This window comes from Pleurodeles waltl, chromosome 3_2 (assembly GCF_031143425.1).
Source record: "Pleurodeles waltl isolate 20211129_DDA chromosome 3_2, aPleWal1.hap1.20221129, whole genome shotgun sequence".
Classification (NCBI taxonomy): Eukaryota; Metazoa; Chordata; class Amphibia; order Caudata; family Salamandridae; genus Pleurodeles; species Pleurodeles waltl.
This window is the reverse complement of record NC_090441.1, coordinates 4,047,204-4,065,180: the sequence shown is the minus strand read 5'-3', so window position 1 is coordinate 4,065,180 and position 17,977 is coordinate 4,047,204. Positions and strand designations below refer to the sequence as shown.

The 17,977-nt window shown below is 48.2% G+C and overlaps 1 protein-coding gene across 1 annotated transcript in view; it reads right to left on the bottom strand.

Moving 5' to 3' along the window:
• Window positions 1-3,381: 3,381 nt before the first annotated feature.
• PIGW (phosphatidylinositol glycan anchor biosynthesis class W) overlaps window positions 3,382-17,977 on the bottom strand; it is a 76,992-nt gene continuing 62,396 nt past the window's right edge. Inside the window, exon 3 of the transcript XR_011201980.1 lies at window positions 3,382-3,519. The gene's annotated coding sequence lies outside the window, so the exon portion shown is untranslated. The remainder of the gene's footprint in view (window positions 3,520-17,977) is intronic.

Below are 17,977 nucleotides of genomic sequence, written 5' to 3'. Positions count from 1 at the left end.
GACCAACCTTTGGACTTGGACTGGTTCTGACGTGGGATCTTCTGATGTTTGGCAATGTACAGTTTGACCTTGCAGTTCTAAATGTCCTTTAGATTCATAAACATACAGCCATTGCAGGCCTTAGAGTTGTGAGTCGACCTGAGGCACCATAGGCAAACCTGATGCGAATCTGTCACTGACATTTGCGTGCGACAGACACTACAAAGTTTAAACCCTGTTGTCTTGAGCAGTGACATTTTCCCTTACACACTAGTTTTGTTTCAAATTGTTTTGAGGTAAATTGGTCTTGAAGAAACGAGAGATAGCTCTAGATCCATATCTGGTGGCGGAGAAAGAAAAACTGATGTTAGCACGTAGGAGTGGCTCCTATTTTGGCTCTGCACTTTCCGTAGTGGAACGGCATCAGTGTGGAGGCCATACAACACCACCTACGGGTGCGCTGGGAGACCACACAAAAGCTTCTGGATGCAGCCTGACACCTAGGGAAATATTCAAAAGGTGAGAAATACACGGTTAGAAGTCTCTATCGGAAGAAAGATATGACAAGCACTGCTTGTTCCAATTAAATGAACCTAACAGTTTGGAAAGGACGGATGCTGAAAGGTCTAATTTGTGAAATTATAAGATATTACAAGAAATTGTGAGGCAAACAAATGCTTTCACGGTGTCCAAGTGACAGACGTTACATATTCCAAATGTGAGATCCCCATGGATTAAATTAGGAACATTATACAATGAGTCGTAGTAACATAGTGCTACATAAAGCACTTCTGCATTTCTAACTGCTTGTAAATAACAGATGTTACTATTATACAATTGATAGTACTCTGGGGCCACCTCAGATGGATGGAAATCTGAACCTGCTTTGCTGGATTTTGAACACCTCATTTATCAGTGGCCAAGTCTTCAGCTCACTGACTCTACCTGGCTAAGGAGGTTCTAAATATCTGAATTCTGAGAGGATCAGTGTCAGAAAATCGGCTGGTTCTGAGACATAAAGGGAAGACATAAACAACACCTTAGGGGAGATATTCAAATATGAGATGGTACACCAGGGATTTTATAGGGCACATGTGACATACAGAAATACATTATCTATGTGAAGGCTATGGCACATTTCGTGTATGGAGTACATGACGTAAGGGATAGCTAATACCAGAAAGTCAAAATGCACAAATTATATAAACTTCTTGAGAGGCATTTTAAGGAAAGCGTGGCATAGGTTAATGATGTTAGTTATTAGGAGAACATTTTGCTGGTAATGTGTGGTACATAAATAGTTTACTTGATGGGCCCCATACAGAAATTTGGAATATATGGGTCATGCAGACTACTTTTGGCTCATCACAGGGCATGCACATAGCCCCAAAAGTGACAACACAAATCGCACATTAATATTTTAAGGCACAAAGGGGAGACAGAAGATACAGAAAATAATCTGAATGAAATAATATGCTTTAGAACTTTAAAAGTGTTATAGAGGGCAGATAAGTTACGAATATATGGCACACACCCTTTAAATGACCCTTTAGGCGCCACGTGGAGCACCTGTAATTAACACTGTCTTAAAGGGCAATACCATAAGGCACATATGGCAGTGTAAATTTGACAAGTCATGAGTAGGAGTTTTGAGGGCAGATGCTCGAGGAGTAGCGATAAATGTGTGAGGAGTACTGGCGACGTGAAAATAGGGCAGCAAGAGGTTTCCTGCAGAAGGCTACAACCAAAAGAAAGAGAAAAACTGTTTCATTGCCGGCCACCTGACCAACCGGCCTCTTCTACCGCGAGAGTACCGGACTAACCTCCCTCCGCTTCGAGCCCGTAAAATAAGTCGATTCGCCTTATTGCTTCTGCCCGTCTCAGAAACCCAGTGGGGAACAAATCCGATGCTTTACCTCATGAAAATCCCGAGGCACCACTCCATGTGTCATCGGCCGCTCGGCTTCGGTACACTCGGTTTCAAACACAATACATTCGAATGTAAATAAAGAATTGGAATGTTTTAAAAATCCACTTCTCTGTGCGGCATTTATCCTTCCGCATTGATCAACACGAACGAGTCCGTCCTTTTTGTGAGGAAAATTGCTGGGGAAAACGACTAGTATTTCTACGCTTTCTCACATATTAGATTATTATTTTAGCGTTTTTTGCACCATACACAAAGGCTGTATGCAGGTAAGGTGACCTGATTTCGAAGCAATACTTGTACAATTTGACGTCCTTAATTCACAGTGCTCACCAATACAGAACCAACAAATGGGCACTGAGGGGAATAAAACGCAACTTTTACTCACAGTATCACAAGTACGTCAACATTTCGAAAGAGGGAGATAGGAAAAAAAATTGGGGAATTTATTTTCCCCATAGACTAACTACATTAAAACAGTGGCAATTTCTGGAGTCAGTAAAAATTTATCAATTTTTGGCTTTAAAAATCGTGAGTCTCCTACCTGAATCAGGCCTGTTGGCATGAAGGACTATCATCAGTATTAATTGAGATTTTCCTAGCCTTGGTGTCAGAAAGGCTAGATTTTATTAAAGACACGGAGGCGAGTACTATTCAGTCTTTTCTTGCTTTAATTTTAAAGCAGCCAAGAAAGAACTACATTTCCCAAAGAGAGAAAGTGATAAAACTACAAAGTGACATCATAAAGGAAAACAACACTAAAAATACAGTTACTACTCTCCACTGCACTGTCCGCGTGCATTAACCAATAGTGGTTTCATAACGCACTGTAATACTTTGGTCAGTGATTAACTGATTTTTTTTTTTTTTAAATGTCTCTTTTTAAGTTGTGTGCTAGTTTATATGTAGATACCCGAACAGCGAATTACCCAAAAAAAACCTTACCGATTATTTTATTTTTTACCCACACCTTTGACTACGCGTCTAAGCTCACGGACCCAGCCCCATTGCACGAAGCATCACAGTCCCCATAGTTTTTAAAAGCACTTAAACCGTTGCTTCACAAGATAGCATGACAGGTCACCTTGCATATTCTGCAATATTTTAGCATGTTTAGCTCACTACAGGCGCTGCCATTAGACTAAGCGTAATCACTAAGTGCACAGCTCTCCTCATTAGTAAGTCAAGCTGCACAAAAGTAATCCGTCTGACTCTTCTGCCATATGTCACATAAGGAGCAACACCATCTCCACACTTACTAGTTCAGGTGTTCATGAATAATGTTAAAGCTCCCGGTTTTCCTCTATCTCTCCTGTGCATGTTAAGAATGAGAAGTTTCCTAGCTAACATGAAGGAAAGCTTCAATTCTATTAAGGACACGTAGGCGAGGATTACACAGATCTTTCTTCACTTTTTATTTTACAGCAAGTTCAAAGTTCATTAAGAAAAAAAACGATAAAGACTACAACTCCCATGAAACTGTTCCCATAACAACCAGTGCCCAATGAGCTGTCAATCTGAGAGGGTGTTTAAATGTCCCTGTCGACGTCACTCTGCCTCGACTTCCCTGAAGAAGGTTTTCCTGAGTTCTCAAGTTGCCGATGTCTCTGATCCTAAGAAAAATAGCAATGATTAAATCTGTGCAGGGCCATGGTCAAACACCAAACCATACCTGAAATAGTTTGCTTAGAAATGTATATGAAAACCATATTAAATCACGAAGCGAAACCAGTCAAATACTCTTGCATGTAACGTAAGCCATTATATAAGCACATATATATATATACCACCTCAGAACTAGCTCCATAAGGCTTCCGGGTGGGAAAAAACACATCCAGAGTAGGGTGGGATAATTCTCGCCTCCGTGTCTTTAATAGAATTAAAACTTTCCTTCACGTTATCTTGGAAAGTTCTCATTCTATGTCAGGGCCGGAGGCGAGGATTATGCAAGTTTAAAGCTTACTTACCACTAAAGCGGCTGCTTCATGTATAGGTTTGAAATATAACTTTTTAAAAGTAGATTCTGAAGACCAATCCGCTGCATTCATAATGTCTTCCAACCTGCCACCCACTTGGATGGCCTTGGAGACAATGGCACCCCGAACGGAATGTGCCCCAAAAAACGGTCCGTTGATACCTGTTTCTGCCAAAATCCATCTGATCCACCTGGCTATTGAAGGGGAGGATACTGCTTTAAAAGGTTTCAACAAAATCAACAATTGACGTTCTCCAAGAGGTCTAAGTTCAGCTGTCACCTCCTCATAGACCTTTAAGCACCTTACCACACATAACTTGGGAGCATGAGGAAATGCAGGATAGGATACCAGCCTGATATTACATTTGGTCCTCCTAGAAACAGTAAAAGTTACCCCTTCTGGGGAGAATATTCTGTCCGAAACATCCAGGACCCTAACGTCCAACACCCTTTTGCACAATATAAGACACAATAGCATAGCTAGCTTAGCTGACAGTTCCATTCTTGAAAGATATTGATTGTCCTACCATGAGGATAACACTCGAAGAACAAGATTGACATTCCATAACTCCGAATACCTGGGTTCCGGAGGTTTGGAGAGTCTGACACCTTTAAGTAGTTTACATAACCAAGAGTGCTCCCCGACTGGGCGATTATCCAGAGGGGGGTGGCCCATTGAGATGGCCGATCTAAAGGAATTTACGGGGCAATAAGACAAGCCAGACTTCGGCAGCTCCACCAGAAAATTCAGGATATCCATAATTTGGGCCCTCATGGGATCGGTATGTCTGTCCACACACCAACGAACCTACCTATTCCATGCGGAACTGTACCGCTTACCTGTTCCTGGAGCCCATGCCTGTGCGATGAATTTCTTAGCATCCTGTAAAAGCCGGCCGTCCTGCCAGCGAGTCCGGAAATCTTCCAAGCCCCCAGAGGTAGGTGGCCTTGAAGGACCAGGGGATGAACGCGTCCCCCAGGGTCCCGTAGAATTGTGGGAGAATCCGGAAGGCGGATCGGACTATCGCACAAGAGCTCCAGAAGTGACGGGAACCACGCCTGGGACCTCCAAAGAGGGGTTATCAGCACCACTGTCTCTTCTTGATGATGTACCAGGGCTGATACTCTTGAGATCAGAAGGAACAGAGGAAACGCATACCCCTGATGCGGTCCCCAGTCCTGCAAGAACACGTCCACCGCCGCTGCCCCCGGATCCGGGCGCCAGCTGAAATACGTTGGAAGTTGGGTGTTCCACCTGGTCACAAAGGGATCTACTGATCAAGGACCCCAACGTCCCATGATCGCCTGAAAAACTACATGGTCCAGTTGCCAGTCGCTGGAGTCCGACAGAAACCTGGAATTCCAGTCTGCCAGAGTGTTCTGGGAACCTGGAAGATACTCAGCTGTTTGAGATCTGATGTTGAAGGCAGAAGAGCCAAAAATCCTTCGCCAACTCCGCCAGGGCTTTCAAGCGTATGCCCCCAGGCGATTTATATATTGCACTGCCGATACGTTGTCCATCTGAAGAAGGACAACACAGGAGATCCTGTCCCGAGTCAGGGTTCGGATGGCAAAGGAACCCGCCAGCAGGTCTAGACAGTTGATGTGCATGCTGAGCTCCAGAGGGGTCCAACGTCCCCCGAAAGAGATGTCCCCGCATCTGGCTCCCCATCCCTGGCGACTGGCGTCAGACCCTATGACAAGGTCTGGAGCAGCTCCGAAAATGGCCCGCCATTCCATGTCTCCATGGAGTCTAACCACCATTGCAGCTCCATTCTCGCCTCCTGAGGAAGAGACGAGTTTGGAATACGTTAACCCGCGTCGAAGGTGATGGGCCTTCAGGTGCTGGAGAGCCCTGTAGTGAAGGGGGCCTGGAAAAATAGCCTGAATGGATGAGAAGAGCAGTCCCACCACTCTGACTAATTGCCTTAGTGAGATCCTGTCGCGTCTCAAGACCTTCCTTCATTCCTTCTTGATCTTAGAAATCTTCGGGCTCGGAAGACTGAGGGATGCAGATTGGGACTACGAAGGCAGAAGCTCCGATTTCTGGTGGTTAATCACAAATCCTTAAGGAGAACAATAGTTGTGTTCGCATTGGGTATAAGTTGGGACCTGGATTGATCCATCAAAAGGAGATTGTCCAGTGTAGGAAAGTACCATCTTGCCTGGCATGTTACCCCCATTTTTCACTGTATATATGTTGTTTTAGTTGTATGTGTCACCGGGACCCTGGTAACCCAGGGCCCCAGTGCTCATAAGTGTGCCTGAATGTGTTACCTGTGTAGTGACTAACTGTCTCACTGAGGCTCTGCTAATCAGAACCTCAGTGGTTATGCTCTCTCATTGCTTTCCAAATTGTCACTGACAGGCTAGTGACCATTTTTACCAATTTACATTGGCTTACTGGAACACCCTTATAATTCCCTAGTATATGGTACTGAGGTACCCAGGGTATTGGGGTTCCAGGAGATCCCTATGGGCTGCAGCATTTCTTTTGCCACCCATAGGGAGCTCTGACAATTCTTACACAGGCCTGCCACTGCAGCCTGAGTGAAATTACGTCCACGTTATTTCACAGCCATTTTACACTGCACTTAAGTAACTTATAAGTCACCTATATGTCTAACCTTTACCTGGTAAAGGTTAGGTGCAAAGTTACTTAGTGTGAGGGCACCCTGGCACTAGCCAAGGTGCCCCCACATTGTTCAGAGCCAATTCCCTGAACTTTGTGAGTGCGGGGACACCATTACACGCGTGCACTACATATAGGTCACTACCTATATGTAGCTTCACCATGGTAACTCCGAATATGGCCATGTAACATGTCTATGATCATGGAATTGCCCCCTCTATACCATCCTGGCATAGTTGGCACAATCCCATGATCCCAGTGGTCTGTAGCACAGACCCTGGTACTGCCAAACTGCCCTTCCTGGGGTTTCACTGCAGCTGCTGCTGCTGCCAACCCCTCAGACAGGCAGCTGCCCTCCTGGGGTCCAGCCAGGCCTGGCCCAGGATGGCAGAACAAAGAACTTCCTCTGAGAGAGGGTGTGACACCCTCTCCCTTTGGAAATTGGTGTGAAGGCAGGGGAGGAGTAGCCTCCCCCAGCCTCTGGAAATGCTTTGTTGGGCACAGAGGTGCCCAATTCTGCATAAGCCAGTCTACACCGGTTCAGGGACCCCTTAGCCCCTGCTCTGGCGCGAAACTGGACAAAGGAAAGGGGAGTGACCACTCCCCTGACCTGCACCTCCCCTGGGAGGTGTCCAGAGCTCCTCCAGTGTGCTCCAGACCTCTGCCATCTTGGAAACAGAGGTGCTGCTGGCACACTGGACTGCTCTGAGTGGCCAGTGCCACCAGGTGACGTCAGAGACTCCTGCTGATAGGCTCCTTCAGGTGTTAGTAGCCTATCCTCTCTCCTAGGTAGCCAAACCCTCTTTTCTGGCTATTTAGGGTCTCTGTCTCTGGGGAAACTTTAGATAACGAATGCAAGAGCTCATCCGAGTTCCTCTGCATCTCTCTCTTCACCTTCTGATAAGGAAACGACCGCTGACCGCGCTGGAAGCCTGCAAACCTGCAACATAGTAGCAAAGACGACTACTGCAACTCTGTAACGCTGATCCTGCCGCCTTCTCGACTGTTTTCCTGCTTGTGCATGCTGTGGGGGTAGCCTGCCCCCTCTCTGCACCAGAAGCTCCGAAGAAATCTCCCGTGGGTCGACGGAATCTCCCCCCTGCAACCGCAGGCACCAAAAAGCTGCATCACCGGTCCCTTGGGTGTCCTCTCAGCACGACGAGCGAGGTCCCTTGAATCCAGCGACTCTGTCCAAGTGACCCCCACAGTCCAGTGACTCTTCAGCCCAAGTTTGGTGGAGGTAAGTCCTTGCCTCACCTCGCTGGGCTGCATTGCTGGGAACCACGACTTTGCAGCTACTCCGGCCCCTGTGCACTTCCGGCGGAAATCCTTTGTGCACAGCCAAGCCTGGGTCCACGGCACTCTAACCTGCATTGCACAACTTTCTAAGTTGGTCTCCGGCGACTCCTTTGTGCAACTTCGGCGAGCACCGTTTCACGCATCCTCGTAGTGCCTGTTTCTGGCACTTCTCCGGGTGCTACCTGCTTCAGTGAGGGCTCTTTGTCTTGCTCGACGTCCCCTCTCTCTTCAGGTCCAATTTGCGACCTCCTGGTCCCTCCTGGGCCCCAGCAGCGTCCAAAAACGCCAAACGCACGATTTGCGCCTAGCAAGGCTTGTTGGCGTCCTTTCGTCGGGAAAACACTTCTGCACGACTCTCCAAGGCGAGAGGGATCCGTCCACCAAAGGGGAAGTCTCTAGCCCTTTTCGTTCCTGCAGAAACCTCAGCTTCTTCTGTCCAGTCGAAGCTTCCTTGCATCCGCAGCTGGCATTTCCTGGGCATCTGCCCATCTCCGACTTGCTTGTGACTTTTGAACTTGGTCCCCTTGTTCCACAGGTATCCTAGATTGGAAATCCACAGTTGTTGCATTGCTGGTTTGTGTCTTTCCTGCATTATTCCTCTAACACGACTACTTTGTCCTTAGGGGAACTTTAGTGCACTTTGCACTCACTTTTCAGGGTCTTGGGGAGGGTTATTTTTCTAACTCTCACTATTTTCTAATAGTCCCAGCGACCCTCTACAAGGTCACATAGGTTTGGGGTCCATTCGTGGTTCGCATTCCACTTTTGGAGAATATGGTTTGTGTTGCCCCTATCCCTATGTTTCCCCATTGCATCCTATTGTAACTATACATTGTTTGCACTGTTTTCTAAGACTATACTGCATATTTTTGCTATTGTGTATATATATCTTGTGTATATTTCCTATCCTCTCACTGAGGGTACACTCTAAGATACTTTGGCATATTGTCATAAAAATAAAGTACCTTTATTTTTAGTATAACTGTGTATTGTGTTTTCTTATGATATTGTGCATATGACACTAAGTGGTACTGTAGTAGCTTCACACGTCTCCTAGTTCAGCCTAAGCTGCTCTGCTAAGCTACCATTATCTATCAGCCTAAGCTGCTAGACACCCTATACACTAATAAGGGATAACTGGGCCTGGTGCAAGGTGCAAGTACCCCTTGGTACTCACTACAAGCCAGTCCAGCCTCCTACATCCAGGTAAATGATGAGGAGAATCCCTCTAGAGCAAAGGCATTCTACCACTGGTTTGAGTAGTTTGGTAAAGCACCACGGTGCTGACGACAGTCCGAAAGGGAGAGAGGTGAATTCGAACACCTGATCCCTCCATAGAAATTGCAGGAACCTGCAATGAGGGGGAAATATAGAAACCGTCAGGTTAGTGTCCTTGAGGTTCAGCCGGACCATCCAATCTCCTCGTAACAGGAGATCCCTGAGCATGTGACTGCCCTCCATTTTGAAGTGTCTATAAACCACCCACTCGTTGAATGATTGGAGATTTATGACCGGTTGAAAGCCCTTGTCCTTCTTTTCTACAAGGAAAAGAGACTGCTCAGAAACCCGCTGGGATGGAGGACAGACTTGCGTGTGGCACCCTTCCAAAGAAGTTCTTGGACCTCCGTGTCTATAAGAGAGGTATCGGCCGCCGAAAAAACTAGGGAATTTGGAAGACTCTCCTCAATCGGAGTTCCCCAAAATTCAATGTGAAACCTGGTCACCGTCTGCATTACCCAGGCATCAGAGGTAATATGCGCCCAATTGTGCCTGAACAAGCGTAACCTCCCTCCAATTTGTTGAGGGGAAGAAGGGGTAATCCTTACCAGAAGGGCCTCCTGGAGTTTTGGCTCCTCCCAATCAATCAATGTATTTGTAGAGCACACTACTACCTGTGAGGGTCTCAAGGTGCTGAGGGGGGATGCTGCTACTGCTCAAATAGACAGGTTTTGAGCCGCTTCCTGAAAGTCAGCAGGTCTTCGGTCTGTCGTAGGGTCAAGGGAAGGGTGTTCCAGGTCTTGTCAGCGAGGTGGGAGAAGGATCTGCTTCCGGTAGTTGCTCTTCGGATGCGGGGGACGGTGGCGAGGGCAAGGTCGGCTGAGCGGAGTTGGCGGGACGGGGTGTAGAAGGTGAGTTGTCTGTTGAGGTAGGCTGGACCGGTGTTTGGAGCGCCTTGTGTGCGTGGGTGAGGAGCTTGAAGGTTATCCTTTTGTTGACGGGGAGCCAGTGTAGGTCTCTCAGAAGCGGAGTGATGTGGCTGTGGACATCGAGGATCAGGCGTTCGGAGGCATTCTGTATGCGTTGCAGTCGTTTGAGGAGTTTGGCCGGGGCTCCTGCGTAGAGGGTGTTTCTGTAGTCAAGTTTGCTGCTGACGAGGGCTTGGGTGACTGTTCTTCTTGTATCTGTGGGGATCAATCTGTAGATCTTGCGGAGCATGCGGAGGGTGTTGAAGCAGGAGGAGACGGCGCTGACTTGCTTGGTCATGGAGAGTGTCGAGTCGAGGATGATGCCTAGGTTGCGTGCGTGGTTGGTGGGTGTTGGGGCTGCTCCCAGAGTGGTCGGCCACCAGGAGTCGTCCCAGGCTGAGGGATTGGCACCGAGGATGAGGACCTCTATCTTATCTGAGTTCAACTTCAGTTTGCTGTTCCTCATCCATTCAGCGACGGCCTTCAATCCTTGTGGAAGTCGGATTTGGCAGTGAGGGGGTCCTTGGTGAGGGAGAGGATCAGTTGGGTGGTGTCAGCGTAGGAGATGATGTTGAGGTTGTGTAGCCTTGCGACGCGGACAAGCGGGGCCATGTAGACGTTGAAAAGTGTAGGGTTGAGGGACAAATCTTGGGGAATGCTGCAGATGATCTTGGAGGCTTCGGAGCGGAAAGGGGGGAGGCAGACGCTCTGGGTTTTGCCGGAGAGGAAGGAGGTGGTCCACTCCAGAGCTTTTTCCCGATCCCTGCGTTGTGGAGGCGTGTGTGTAGGATGCGGTGGCAGACGGTGTCGAAGGCGGCAGAGAGGTCCAAGAGGATGAGGGACGTGGTTTCACCGTTGTCAAGCAGGGCCCTGATGTCGTTGGTGGCGGCAATGAGGACGGTTTCAGTACTGTGGTTGCTGCAGAACCCTGACTGGGATGGGTCCAGGATGTGGTTTTCTTCAAGGTAGTGGGTCAGTTGTCTGTTGATGATCTTCTTGATTACCTTGGCAGGAAATGGGACCAGGGAGATGGGACGGAACTTCTTGAGGTCTCTGGTCCGCCATGGGTTTCTTGAGTAGGGGTTTGATCTCAGCATGCTTCCAGCTCTCGGGGTAGGTCATGGTCTCGAAGGAGATGTTGATGACTTTGCAGAGGTGGGGTGCGATGGTGGCGCTTGCTTTGTTAAAGATGTGGTGCGGGCATGGGTCTGACGGAGATCCGGAGTGGATGGTGCCCATGGTTTTGATTGTGTCACCTTCGTTCACGTTGGCCCAAACAAGCAGGGGGTCGTAGTTGAAAGTGGGGGGAGAGTTTGAGGAGTCGGTGATTGGCGGGGTGGTCTGGCTGTTGAAGCTGGCATGGATGTCTGTGATCTTGTGTTGGAAGAAGGCGGCGAGGGAGTTGCACAGGCCTTGTGAAGGTGGGATGTCATTTATGCTGGGGTTGGAGAGTTCATTCACGACGTTGAAGAGCTCCTTGCTGTTGTGTGCATTGTTGTCCAGGCGGTCTTTGAAGGAGGTTTTCTTGGCAGATCTGATGAGGTGATGGTGATTGCAGATGGCTTTCTTGTAGGCAGCATGGTTGTCCGGTGTCTGTTCGAGGAGTCACTTTCTCTCCAGTTTACGGCAGGTTTGCTTGGAGGCTCAAAAGGTCCGGGGTGAACCAAATGGCTCTCTTGTTGGCACCTCTGTTGGAAGGTTTATTGAGTGGGGTGAGAGTGTTGGCACAGTCGTCGATACAGCGATAGAGGTTGCAGGCTGCGTGGTCCGGATTGGTGGGTTCAGTGGGTGGATTTCAGGCGAGGCTGGTGTTCAGCTGGTCTTGGCTGATTTCGTTCCAGTTGCAGCGGGGGATCTGTTGGGTGTATTGGTGCATGGTGGGTTTCTGGAAGGTGAAGTGGATGCAGCGGTGGTCGGTCCATGAGAGTTCGGTGGTGTGGCTGAAGGTGACGTGGGGGCTAGCGGAGAAGATGGGGTCCAGCGTGTGGCCAGCTGAATGTGTTGGGGTAGTGACGAGTTGTCTGAGTCTAAGGGTGGTAAGGTTGTCGATTAGGGTAGTGGAGTTGGGGTCATTGTTATTCTTCAGGTGAAAGTTCAGGTCGCCGAGGAGGACCTTGTCGGCGGAGGGAGGCTAGGGCGTGCCTGCTGACAAGTTCGGCGATGGAGTCGCAGAACTGAGGCCGTGGTCCGGGGGATCTGTAGATGAGGGTTCCTCTGAGGGTGGTGTTGGGGTTGGTGTGGATCTGGAAGTGCAGGTGTTCGGCGGTGCAGAGGGTGTCGTCGGTACGGGACGTGACCCTGATGGTGTTCTTGTGGACGATGGCAATTCCGCCTCCGACTCCGTTGGTGCGATCCCTGCGTGTGATCTTGTAGCCATCCGGAATGGCTATGGCGATGTCTGGGGCCGAGGAGGCGTTCATCCAGGTCTTTGTCAGGAAGGTGACGTCCGGGGTGGAGGTGTCTAGCAGGATTATCTCAAATCTGCAGTACGAGCGCATAACTCTTTAAGAAATTTTCAACACACAATTTGGATTGAGGGAAAAAACGGGTAGTGAGTAGAAGCCACGTTAGTTTTAGTGCGTCTCCTAACCTGAAAAGAAACACCCAAAGAGAGAAGGAGGTAACATCAAATGCGCACCTGAAACGTGCTTTAGAGATATCAAACATAAAAGCACAGTCAATTTTGCAGAAAGTTGCTAAGGGAAAGGAATGCATTCTCTGGCCAGGCAATGAAAACTTAACACCAAATTAACACCCCACATTATGTTATATTTAGGAGATGGAGGAATAACATATCTTACTCCCTTTAAAAGCTGACAAATGGGAGGAAGTTCACCAATCGGCCTGCCATTGACTCTATAATGTTCAGCTGAAATGGCTGATCTGTAAGTATTGATAGTACGGTAAGCTTTACCCTGCGATGCCAACGAAGGGGGGAAGTTCACAACCAATACTACATCAGCTGAAGAGGGATCTGAATTCCTGTCCATACACCAGCTTCACCAAGCGGCCCATGCAGATTTATAGACTCTCGTGGTACCAGGGCCTCTAGATTGCTGGATGAGTTTGAGAGCATCCTCCGAAATTCCTGAGGTTCTCCAGGATGACCAAAAATCTTCCAACAATAAGAAAAAGGGATTTGTCGAGGACCATGTGGTGCTGCCGACCGAGGGGATCCAGCAGTAGGTTGGGGAAATGAGGAAGCCAGACAGGATGGACGGTTGCCAATTCCAATAGAGTTGGGTACCAAGGCTGCCTTTGCCAAAAGGGTGTTATGAGAACCAGTGTAGACTGCTGTCTGTGTGCATGTGCAAGGACCCGGGGAATGAGAAGGAAGGAGGAAAAGCATAAAGAAGAGATAGCGGCCATACCTGGCGGAAAGCGTCTGAAGCCAGGGCTTGTGGATCCGGTGTCCATCTGAAAAAGGAAGGAAGGTGGGAATTGAGGCGAGAGGCAAAAAGATCTATAGACATTCTGCCAAAGATGGAAGTAAGACACTGAAGGGTGCAGTTGCCAATTGCTGGAGTCCTGAAGATGTCTGGAGTACCAGTCTGCCACTGTATTCAAACTCCCTGGTAGGTAAACTGCTTTGACTGAGATGTTTCAAGGCAGACAATGTTCCCAAAGGTGCTTTGCCAGGATTGATAAAATATTGGATCTGGTGCCTCCGAGATGGTTGATATACCTGACAGCAGTTAGGTTGTCCATCCTGAGAATGGTGCAACTTACCCTTTCTTTTGTAAAGGATTGGATGGCAAAGGAGCCTGCATGCATCTCTAAACTGTTTATGTGCAAGAAGGACTCCTTCAGAGACAATGTGCCTCCAGTCGAGAACAGACCACATCTTGCGCCCCAACCAGTCCGACTTGCATTGGATTCTAATACAAGATCTTGGGCGGCAGAGAAGATTGTTCTGCCGTTCCAAGCATCTAAGTGAGTTAGCCACCACAGGAGCTCTTCTCTGGACTTTGAGTCTAGAGAACTGGATCGGAATAGGCAAGACCCTTGTGAAGATGTTGAATCTTTAAAGTTTGAAGGGCGCGATAATGCAGAGGACCTGGAAAGATTGCCTAAATTGAGGAAGCAAGAAGCACCACCAGACGAGCTAGAGTCCTGAGAGAGATGTGAGGAAGGGATAAAGATTGACAAATTTCCTTCCTTATCAGAGAGACCTTGTGTTGGGGAAGTTGAAGAATAGATAGAGTAGTGTCTATGAGAAAAACTAGAAACTCCAGCTTTTCAGTTGGAATGATGGCAGAGTTTTGAAAACTGATGAGAAATCCTAAATTGAGGAGAAGATTTTGACAAAGATGTAACTGAGAAAGAAGATCACCGTCTTGTGCCATAAGGAGAAAGTCATCTAGATAGATGCTCAAACGTACTCCGCGAGATCGGAGGAAAGCCGCTACTGGCTTGAGAATCTTGGTGAAACACCAAGGTGCTGAGGAGAGGCCAAAAGGAAGAACTTTGTACTGATAAAAAGAATCTCCCCATTGATATTGGAGATATTTCCTGTGAGAAGGATGAATTGGTATACTAAGGTAAGCATCTTGAAGATCTAATCTGATCAACCAATAGTTTTGTAGTAGAATATCCCTGAAATGCAGAATAGTCTCCATCTCAAACTACAAAGTTTTGGTTCTTCTTCTGCACCAAGAAAATGGTGCTGAGAAAACCCAAAGAGTCGAACTGGACTGGCTCTATGACAAGTATAGTGAGGAGAGACTGGATCTCGGTGTGGAGGAGTTGGTGTTGATCTTGAGAAAAAACAAGGGGAAGAGGGAAACAGGACTGAATTGGAGGTTGATAAAACTCTAAGAGGTAACCCTGAATAAACTGAATCACCCAGGGATCTGATGTGAGAAGAAACCATGAATCTACAAACAAAGCCAGTCTGCCTCCTACAGGAGGAGGGACAGAATTGAAAGCACTTACTGGAAAATTGTTCTCCTTTGTTAGAATAACCTCTGCTCTGGTACCCTCTTGATCAGCGGGGAGAGAAACGTGGCTTGTATCCTGAATAGGTGTCAGGCTGGTTCTTGATTGTATTAGTCTCTGTTGGGGTATTGACCCCTGACGGAGCGGCCGGCAAAGCGACTCCTGCCTTTGCCAGCCCTGGAGAAAACTTGTGAAGAAAAAATCTTTTTCAAAGAAAGTTGGGCCTTATCCAAAGTTGCAAAGGTAGAGACATATTTGCCCAGCTCTTTAATAAAAAGAATCTTCGAATAATAAACATTTAGCCAAAGGTCACTCTTCCTTAGAGGCCAAAAACACCAGTTTCGGGTCAAACTTCAGTAGGAGACTTGTCCTTCTTGCAACAGACAATTGACTATTCGCATTGCCAAGCATACAAATAGCACGCTGGGCCCAATTAGAAAGTACAACAGGATCTATCAGCGACTGTTCCATTTTGGCCTCTTATGCCAAATCAAAAATCCTAGTGAGAGGACCCACCAAATCCAACAGTTTTTTCTTGGCAACTAGACCAAGCGCTATCCACACCTTTTTTAAGATCCTTCCCGAATTTTGTAAAAAAACATGAGCAGATTTGGGTCAATAACAGGGGTAGCTGTAGTGTTGTTGGGTAATGATGGACGGGGACACTCCGACTTCAATTTCTTTCTGGTAACCTTGTCCATTGAATGGCGTAATAAAAGGAAACATAATCTGCGACATGATCAGCAGGAAACCATTCTTTAGAATTAGGATGTACCATGAAAAAAGGGTCGAACACAGGTTCACCAGAATGGTCTACTAAAATGTGAGACACAGGGTGAGTGGCTCCACCGTCAGGAGGAGAAATTCTTTGCCTTTTCTCCAGAGGCCCATAAACATATTGAGCCATAGATCCGTCTAAGTCATCTGTGTGACTAAAAGAGTCATCATCATTATCAGTGTCTCTTAACTGTATAATTTGGAGGTGGGAGGGGGTCCCGACTTAGAAACCTCTCGGTGGGAGGACCAAAAGAAACAGAAACTCCTTTTAGAAGGCCCAGGAAGAATGGGCGCAAGTTTCTTGTCTTTCGCAGGCGGCAAATCATTGGCAGAAATAATTTTAGACAAAGAGGCTTCTAAATTCTTAGAAATGCCCAACATAGAGACAGAAACAGCCTGTTGAACAGAGTCTTTAATAAAAGACTTTAAATTCTTCATAAATAATTGAGATTCTTCTTCCTCAGACATACTGAGAAGAAGAAAAACAGTCAAACTGTAATGAAATTGCTGACTGAAAATGCAAACTATTTGCCAGGAAAAAAGGGGTTAAAATAGAGAAAGGAGAAAAGGGGGAGTGGCCCGGAGAGAAGGCATGTAAATTAAACTAACCATGTTCGCTGTAAAGGAAGAGGCGGTAACTAGGTGAGGCCACTCCCTTGAGGGAAGTCTGAGGGAATCCAACGGATAGACACCCTGTGTCGAGAATATCGACCGGAGCGAGGAGCAGCACACAATGTGAGGAAACTCCTGAGCGAATGAACAAACAGCCCAGCGCATATCTAACGGCAGAATGACGACCGTTACGAGATGCGCTGCAACTGCCAAACGAGCGCGCAAGGAAATTTAAAGGTTAGCCAACATTATAAGCATAAACATGTAAACAAATCAATCAATCAATCAATCAATGCATTTATAGAGTGCGCTACTCACCCAAGGCGCTGGGGATGGGGGGTGGGTTACTGCTGCTCGAAAAGCCATGTCTTGAGGCGCTTCCTGAAGGCGAGATGGTCCTGGGTAGTTCTTAGGTGTGCAGGGAGGGAGTTCCATGCTTTGGCTGCCAGGTAGGTGAAGGATTTTCCTCCTGCGGTGGTTCTGCAGATACGTGGGACGGTGGCGAGGGCGAGGCTGGCTCAGCGAAGCTGACGGGTGGGCGTGTAGAACAAGAGGCCGCTGTTGAGGTATTCGGGGCCCATGTTGTGGAGAGCTTTGTGTGCGTGGGTGAGAAGTCTGAAGGTGATCCTCTTGTTGATGGGGAGCCAGTGCAGGTGTTTCAGGTGGGCGGATATGTGGCTGTGGCGGGGGATGTCGAGGATGAGGCGTGCGGAGGCGTTCTGTATGCGTTGAAGACGCTCCTGTAGCTTTGCGGTGGTCCCTGCGTATAGGGTGTTTCCGTAGTCCAGACAGCTTGTGACGAGGGCATGGGTAACTGTCTTTCTTGTTTCGGCTGGGATCCATCGGAAGATTTTTCGGAGCATGCGTAGGGTGTTGAAGCATGATGGCGAGACGGCGTTGACTTGCTTGGTCATAGTGAGGAGGGGGTCCAGGATGAATATGAGGTTGCGTGCGTGGTCTGAGGGGGTTGGTGCGGTGCCCAGATCCGTGGGCCACCAGGATTCGTCACAGGCGGAAGGGGATTGTCTGAGGATGAGGGCCTCCGTCTTGTCTGAGTTCAGCTTTAGGCGGCTGAGCTTCATCCATTTCGCGACGCCTTTCATTCCTTCCTGTAGGTTGATTTTGGCGGTGGTTTTGGGTCTTTGGTGAGGGAGAGTATCAGCTGGGTGTCGTCGGCGTAGGAGACGTCAGGTGCTGAGGAGGCATTCATCCAAGTTTCTGTGATGAAGGCGACGTCTGGTGCTGTTGTATCCAGGAGGTCCCATAGTTCAATGGCGTGCTTGTGGATGGAGCGTGTGTTGAGGAGGATGCACTTGAGGTGGTTGTTGGTGCGAGGGCGGTGGGAGGTCTGCAGGCTCGGTGGAATGTGTACTTGCAGGCTTGACAGGTGAAGGGTCCATGAGTACGTTTAGGGCTGGCTTGGTAGCAGGTGGCTGTTCGTCCGGGGTTGAGGGCGTTGAGGGAGGTGGCGTTGTATCTTAGTCGGGTGTTTTGAGCGCGGTGGGGGCCAGGGGTCCTGGCGCTGGGCGCGGTCCTGGCGCAGACGGGCTTGCCTTTGGCGCACCTTCGGCCGCGCAGCGGGCGCCATAAGAGGGAAGGAGGGGGAGGAGAGGTCAGCTGGGAAGCGGGAGGGAGAACAGCGAATGGGAGCG